This window comes from Odocoileus virginianus, chromosome 1, assembly GCF_023699985.2.
Source record: "Odocoileus virginianus isolate 20LAN1187 ecotype Illinois chromosome 1, Ovbor_1.2, whole genome shotgun sequence".
NCBI classification, from domain to species: Eukaryota; Metazoa; Chordata; class Mammalia; order Artiodactyla; family Cervidae; genus Odocoileus; species Odocoileus virginianus.
This window is the reverse complement of record NC_069674.1, coordinates 34,045,639-34,053,331: the sequence shown is the minus strand read 5'-3', so window position 1 is coordinate 34,053,331 and position 7,693 is coordinate 34,045,639. Positions and strand designations below refer to the sequence as shown.

General features: G+C 38.8%; 1 pseudogene; it reads right to left on the bottom strand.

Annotated features, from left to right (window-relative positions):
* Window positions 1-1,798: 1,798 nt before the first annotated feature.
* Window positions 1,799-1,972, bottom strand: LOC110122785 (CDC42 small effector protein 1 pseudogene; annotated as a pseudogene).
* Between the last annotated feature and the right edge of the window lie 5,721 nt (window positions 1,973-7,693).

Sequence of the window (7,693 nt, the reverse complement as noted above, 5' to 3'; positions counted from 1 at the left end):
GGCCTGGATTTGTCATCTGCTTCAGTTCATTCCAGGAGGAAAGAGAAGGCAGGGAGTAAGGAAGCTTCTCAGCAAAGATGACTTCAGCTTCGTTCTTCTCACCTACCCACCACATGTAAGGAGTTCCAGGTTGAGAGTTTAAAAATGTGGCACCTACACCTTATCTTCGACAAAGGAGGCAAGGATATACAATGGAAAAAAGACAACCTCTTTAACAAGTGGTGCTGGGAAAACTGGTCAACCACTTGTAAAAGAATGAAACTAGAACACTTTCTAACACCATACACAAAAATAAACTCAAAATGGATTAAAGATCTCAATGTAAGACCAGAAACTATACAACTCCTAGAGGAGAAGATAGGCAAAACACTCTCCGACATAAATCACAGCAGGATCCTCTATGACCCACATCCCAGAATTTTAGAAACAAAAGCAAAAATAAACAAATGGGTCCTAATGAAACTTAAAAGCTTTTGCACAACAAAGGAAACTATAAGCAAGGTGAAAAGACAGCCCTCAGATTGGGAGAAAATAATAGCAAACGAAGCAACAAAGGATTAATCTCAAAAATATACAAGCAACTCCTCCAGCTCAACTCCAGAAAAATAAATGACCCAATCAAAAAATGGGCCAAAGAACTAAACAGGCATTTCTCCAAGGAAGACATACAGATGGCTAACAAACACATGAAAAGATGCTCAACATCACTCATTATCAGAGAAATGCAAATCAAAACCACAATGAGGTACCATTACACGCCAGTCAGGATGGTTGCTATCCGAAAGTCTACAAGTAATAAATGCTGGAGAGGGTATGGAGAAAAGGGAACCCTCTTACACTGTTGGTGGGAATGCAAACTAGTACAGCCACTATGGAGAACAGTGTGGAGATTTCTTAAAAAACTGGAAATAGAACTGCCATATGACCCAGCAATCCCACTTCTGGGCATACACACAGAGGAAACCAGATCTGAAAGAGACACATGCACCCCAATGTTCATCGCAGCACTGTTTATAATAGCCAGGACATGCAAGCAACCTAGATGGCCATCAGCAGACGAATGGATAAGGAAGCTGTGGTATATATACACCATGGAATATTACTCAGCCATTAAAAAGAATTCATTTGATTCAGTTCTAATGAGATGGATGAAACTGGAGCCCATTATACAGAGTGAAGTAAGCCAGAAAGATAAAGACCATTACAGTATACTAACACATATATATGGAATTTAGAAAGATGGCAACGATAACCCTATATGCAAAACAGAAAAAGAGACTCAGATGTATAGTACAGTCTTTTGGACTCTGTGTGAGAAGGCGAGGGTGGGATGTTTCAAGAGAACAGCATCGAAACATGTATATTATCCATGGTGAAAGAGATCACCAGCCCAGGTTGGATGCATGAGACAAGTGCTCGGGCCTGGTGCACTGGGAAGACCCAGAGGGATCGGGTGGAGAGGGAGGTAGGAGGGGGGACAGGGATGGGGAATACATGTAAATCCATGGCTAATTCATTTCAGTGTATGACAAAAACCACTGAAATGTTGTAAAGTAATTAGCCTCCAACTAATAAAAAAAATGTGGCACCTAGACCAGCATTTAGGAGGAGGGAACTCATTCCAAGTTCCCAGAAAACCCCTATCTCAGATTTGAGAGTGTCAAGGAAAAGAGGGATCCTCGGTTCACTGATTCTAAGAGGAATACTGATGGGGAGAGCATCTCTTCTGGGCTGGACAGAGGGAAGCCTGGACACAGAAGACCCATTCCTATTGGAGTTACAAGCCCCAAGAATTGCTCTACGGCCTTTTTGTTTCCCTTGGATCTAGTTTGCTCCTGAATGCACCTGTTGTGGCAAGTCCATCCCCCTCCCCAGAGCCAATGTGAGTCAGGTGGACAAAAGTCATTGGTTCCCCAGCCATGGTCCAGTCAATGCATCTCCTCTTCTTCTGTGACTGAGGTCTCTTTACCATGCAGCAGCCTAGTTTGTGTCAAAACTCACTCATGTTCCCTGATGGTTCCAGTTTCACTCTCTGCCTGAAGCCCCCGAGGGATCTTTTCCTGGAGCCTTGACTGCCCTCTCCTCACTCCTCTCAGGTGTAACACCACCCTGAGTTTACTCAGCTGGACAGAACTAGAGGCGGTGCAGTCCGTGGAGCCCTTACCCGAGTAGCAACGGTAAGCAACTCGGATGCTGAGAGAAGACACTGACCTGAGCTCAGAGAGTGGGGTGGGCAGGCAGGAACAAGGCTGAGTCTTCCGCAGACTTGGAACCCTGCTCTGGTCCTGTACCTAGGCATTCAGTGGTAGCTGGTGGGGGGGTTCCTGCTCTGGTTCCTCTGCGTGGTGGGGGAGCCAAGAGTGGACCTGCTGAGGTAGGACTGGCCAAGGGTGGAAACAGCCAGGACGCAATTACGAAACCATTGGGAGGAGGTGCTGTGCCATCAGTATTGTGTTTTTTTTTTAATTTAAAATATCAATTGTTTTTGTTGATATATAGGAAAACAACTGACTTTGTATCTTGCAAATTTGCTATACTAATTTATTAGTTTCAGAATTATTTTGTTGACCTCAGGATTTTCTGTATAGACAATTATTAAAAAAAAAAAAAAGTTCTATTTTTTCCAGTATTTATTATCTCTTACTTTCTTTTCTTGCCTTGTTGTATTAGGTGGGATTTGCAGTAAGTTGCTGAAAAGGAGTGATGAGAAGGGAATATATTTGCTGATTCTTGATCCTGGCATAAAACCATTTGGTTTCTTTTTGTTGTTGTTCAGTCACTAAGCCTTTGTGGTCACATTCGACTGCAGCATGCCTGGTGGCTCCTCTGTCCTTCACCATCTCCCAGAGTTGCTCAAATTCATGTCCATAGAGTTGGCGATATTATCTAATCATCTTATCCTCTCTTGCCCCCTTGTCCTGTTGCCTTCAATCTGTTTCATTATCAGAGTCTTTCCCAAATGGCCAGCTCTTCACTCTTCATATCAGGTGGCCAAAGTATTGGAGGTTTATCACTCTTGTATTGGAGTATTCTCTATTGCAATACTTGGAAGCAATCACTTCTCTGTTGTACTGGCATATTCTCACTACTTAGTACGTAGTTAATTCATTTTTTTTTTTTGTAGTAAAAGGTGTATTAAGTTTTTTGTAGATTTCTGTATCAGCTGAGGCAGTTCCTCTCTATTGCTACTTTCCTGCGAGATTTCTGTCATGAATGGGTATGTGATTTTATTAAATACCTTTTCTGCCTACTGATATGGCAATTTGATTTTTCATTTTTAGCCTACTGATGTGATGGATTACCTTAATTGATTTTTGAAAGGTATAACAACCTTGTATATATCTGTAATAAATGCCCTATGGTCATGGTGTATAATTCACTTATACATTGTTGGGTTTGGTGTGCTAACATTTTTCTGAGAACTTTTGCATCTATGTTCATGATAAATACTGGCCTGTAGTTTTCTTTCTTTTAATGTCTTAGTCTGTTTTTTGTATTAGGGTAATGTTGGTTTCAGAATTTTTCACAGTTTATTGTGATCCACACAGTTGAAGGCTTTGGCATAGTCAATAAAGCAGAAATAGATGTTTTTCTGGAACTCTCTTGCTTTTTCGATGATCCAGCAGATATTGGCAATTTGATCTCTGGTTCCTCTGCCTTTTCTAAATCCAGCTTGAACATCTGGAAGTTCTCAGTTCACGTATTGCTGAAGCCTGGCTTGGAGAATTTTGAGCATTACTTTACTAGCGTGTGAGATGGGTGCAATTGTGCGGTAGTCTGAGCACTCTTTGGCATTGCCTTTCTTAGGGATTGGAATGAAAACAGACCTTTTCCAGTCCTGTAGCCACTGCTGAGTTTTACAAATTTGCTGACATATTGAGTACAACACTTTCACAGCATCATCTGTAAGGATTTGAAATAGCTCAACTGGAATTCCATCACATCAACTAGCTTTGTTCGTAGTGATGCTTTTTAAGGTGCGCTTGACTTCACATTCCAGGATGTCTGGCTCTAGGTGAGTGATAACACCATTGTGATGATCTGGGTCACGAAGATCTTTTTTGTACAGTGGAAACTGTGGAAAATTCTGAAGGAGATGGGAATACCAGACCACCTGAAATGCCTCTTGAGAAACGTGTATGCAGGTCAGGAAGCACCAGTTAGAACTGGACATGGAATAACAGACTGGCTCCAAATAGGAAAAGGAGTACGTCAAGACTGTATATTGTCACCCTGCTTATTTACCTTATATGCAGAGTACATCATGAGAAACACTGGGCTGGAAGAAGCACAAGCTGGAATTAAGACTGCCAGGAGAAATATCAGTAACCTCAGATATGCAGATGACACCACCCTTATGGCAGAAAGTGAAGAGGAACTAAAAAGCCTCTTGATGAAAGTGAAAGAGGAGAATGAAAAAGTTGGCCTAAAGCTCAACATTCAGAAAACTAAGATCATGGAATCTGGTCCCATCACCTCATGGGAAATAGATGGGGAGACAGTGGAAACAGTGTCAGACTTTATTTTTTGGGGCTCCAAAATCATTGCAGATGGTGACTGCAGCCATGAAATTAAAAGACGCTTACTCCTTGGAAGGAAAGTTATGACCAACCTAGATAGCATATTTAAAAGCAGACACATTACTTTGCCAACAAAGGTCCATCTGGTTAAGGCTACGGTTTTTCCAGTGGTCATGTATGGGTGTAAGAGTTGGACTATAAGGAAAGCTGAGCTCCGAAAATATGATGCTTTTGAACTGTGGTGTTGGAGAAGACTCTTGAGGGTCTCTTGGACTGCAAGGAGATCCAACCAGTCCATCCTGAAGGAGATCAGTCCTGAATATTCATTGGAAGGACTGATGTTGAAGCTGAAACTCCAATACTTTGGCTACCTCATGCGAAGAGTTGACTCACTGGAAAAGACCCTGATGCTGGGTGGGATTGGGGGCAGAAGGAGAAGGGGTCGGCAGAGGATGAGATGGCTGGATGGCATCACCGGCTCGATGGGCATGAATTTGAGTAAACTCTGGGAGTTTGTGATGGACAGGGAGGCCTGGTGTGCTGTGATACATGGGGTCCCACAGAGTTGGACACAACTGAGAGACTGAACTGAACTGAATGTTCGTTTCACAGAATATGTTAGGAAGTATTCCCATCACTTCTGTCTTTTGGAAGAAAAGGTAAAGAACTGTTATAATATCTTTCTTAAATATTTGGGAGAATTTACCAGTGAACCTATGTAGGCTAAACCAGTGTTTTATTTATCTATTTTTCTACCACTGGGAGAAATCTTATTGAAATTCATAGGTAAGTAGTAATGCTTTGAAGAATTTCATTCTTAAGCAATTTCAATGTAAGTTACTCCTTAAATCAGAAAATAAATTTCAGAAAAAAATTTAAAAGGCCATTGGATTACTGTTCTTACCTCTTTACAAACTAGGCAAAACTTTTATGCCATAGGGCATTAAAAAGAAACAAAAAACAAAAAAAACTTTAAATGTTTCTGCGAGAAATCTCAGTGGCCAAAGAGGACAGAAAACATAAAGTTATCTGCTTCCTTCAAAAAGTACTGGAATTCACATGAATGATTTTTAGTAATGTAGCATATTATTCAACCATTTTTATTTCACCATAAATTTCATAATTTAAAAAAATGTATTCATTATCTGGTGCCAGTAATAATGTCTTTGACTGTCTTATTATACACAACTCACTTTCAAGGTCCAGCTTCAAGGTAACCATTATATTCCAAACATTCTCAAGAATATTTAGCACATATTCCCGCTTACTATAGCCTGTGTATACTATTTATATTCTTTGGAATATAGTAATGAGGTTCTCACAAGTACTTTACTCAAAGTATGTAAGCCTGAATTGTAATATTCATGAGAAAAATAAATAATATAGCAAAAACTGAGGAGAAAGTGTTGACTATGGCATAATACTACTACCATTTATATGTGATACATATAAATATGTATAAACATATTTATAAATATGTCTACATGTGTGTGTGTGTATAGATTAGAAAAACATTATTTTCCTCCTTTCAAATAAAAAAATTACACATAATGAACTTAAAGCTAGCCAGAACATCAGATACCTCTGGATGTTATAGGCAGCCCATCTGCTCTTATATTCATAATGAATTTTGTATAAGTCAAATAAGATTGATGAACACACGTCCAGCCGGTTTGCAGAGCTCAGAACTGTTCAGCACAAGTGGAAACAACAGACAGCACAGCTATTGAATGATCCTGTGCTATTGTTAAGGCCAATGATTTTCACAGAGCTACTCAACAATTTTCTGTAAGCTTGAAGATAACCTCTATATTTAATGACAAATCTGGCTTTAGTAAACTGAAATTAATAATATAATTAACTTAAAAACCTGAAGTTTCTTCTAACTACATCTACAAAATCTCCTGGACTGCGCAGGGATTTGTTTCAAGAGTGTTTTTTGACTTTGCTTCTACAGATTTCACGGGATTCTCCACTAGCCATGATTCATCCATCATGCTGAAAAGTAAAAACAGGAAGAATGAATTGATTTTCTACTCTTTGTAGAAAGCAGCAGTGATGATTAAGATAGAATGTCAGGCTTCTGTGGGGGAAAACAGTTTCTTTCATGTCTGCAAAAATGATTTTTCTTTCTGGATGTGCAACTAAATGAATTTGAATATTCTTTCATATAATATATATTTTTATAATGTATTTACTTCCTGAAATTATCTTAAATTAAAAAAAAAATCATCACAAAGGCTTCACCTACTTTCTCCATAAATCATAAAACAGTTACACTATGTGAAAAATCCTAACATTTAAAAATACAAAAAGTTACAGAAGTTTATTTTTAATTCCATATCGTTGTGGAAATAAAGCTAGATTAAGAGCCAACAGATTCCTATTCTAGTTTCAGCCTAGAACAAGTCAATATCTAGAACAAGTCTTTATCTTCATGAACTAGGTCAAGATACTTAACTATCTGAGTATCAGGTCTATACGCTCGATGAAGAAACTGAACTCAGCTTCAAAATTTATTACTCTATGCAATATTTCCCAAAATATACTTGTCAGAACTCTAGTCTTGCAAGCTATTTTACTTGAAAATAAAGGCTTCATGATTCAATTCATTTGGGAATTTGCACACTTCATTTATTCAATGTATATTTAAATAATAGTTTTATAGTGTGAACCAAGACCGCCTTGAGGAGTCAGTTAATATGTTTTATCAAGGAGACAGCATTAATAAAGTAATCATGCAAATAGGTGTTTAAAACAGCAACTGTAAAATATTATACAGACAAAATGTATTTGATATTCTGAGGTTCCTATTAGACTGGGCACTCAACCAAGGCTTTCATGAGGAAGTAACAATTTAAATGAGATTAAATGGATGTTCAGTATTTAAGCAGGGAAAGCAGGAAGGATGATATATCTGGTGAGTGGTAAACATGAGCAAATGCATAGTGGCAGAAGGCAGAATGATACAGTAAGAAAAACTTGAAGCAGATCCAGATGGCAGAGGCAAAGAAAGCACCCCAGATTGTAGGAGTGATGAAGATCAGGCTTTTACAAAGCCTTTAAGCAATTAAATACTTTGCTCTTAGTAAAGAAAGAGAGCTATTCAACAAATATTTGAATGAGGTATGAAATGACCGTATATGTGTCAGGAATATTCTGGGTGAAAACAA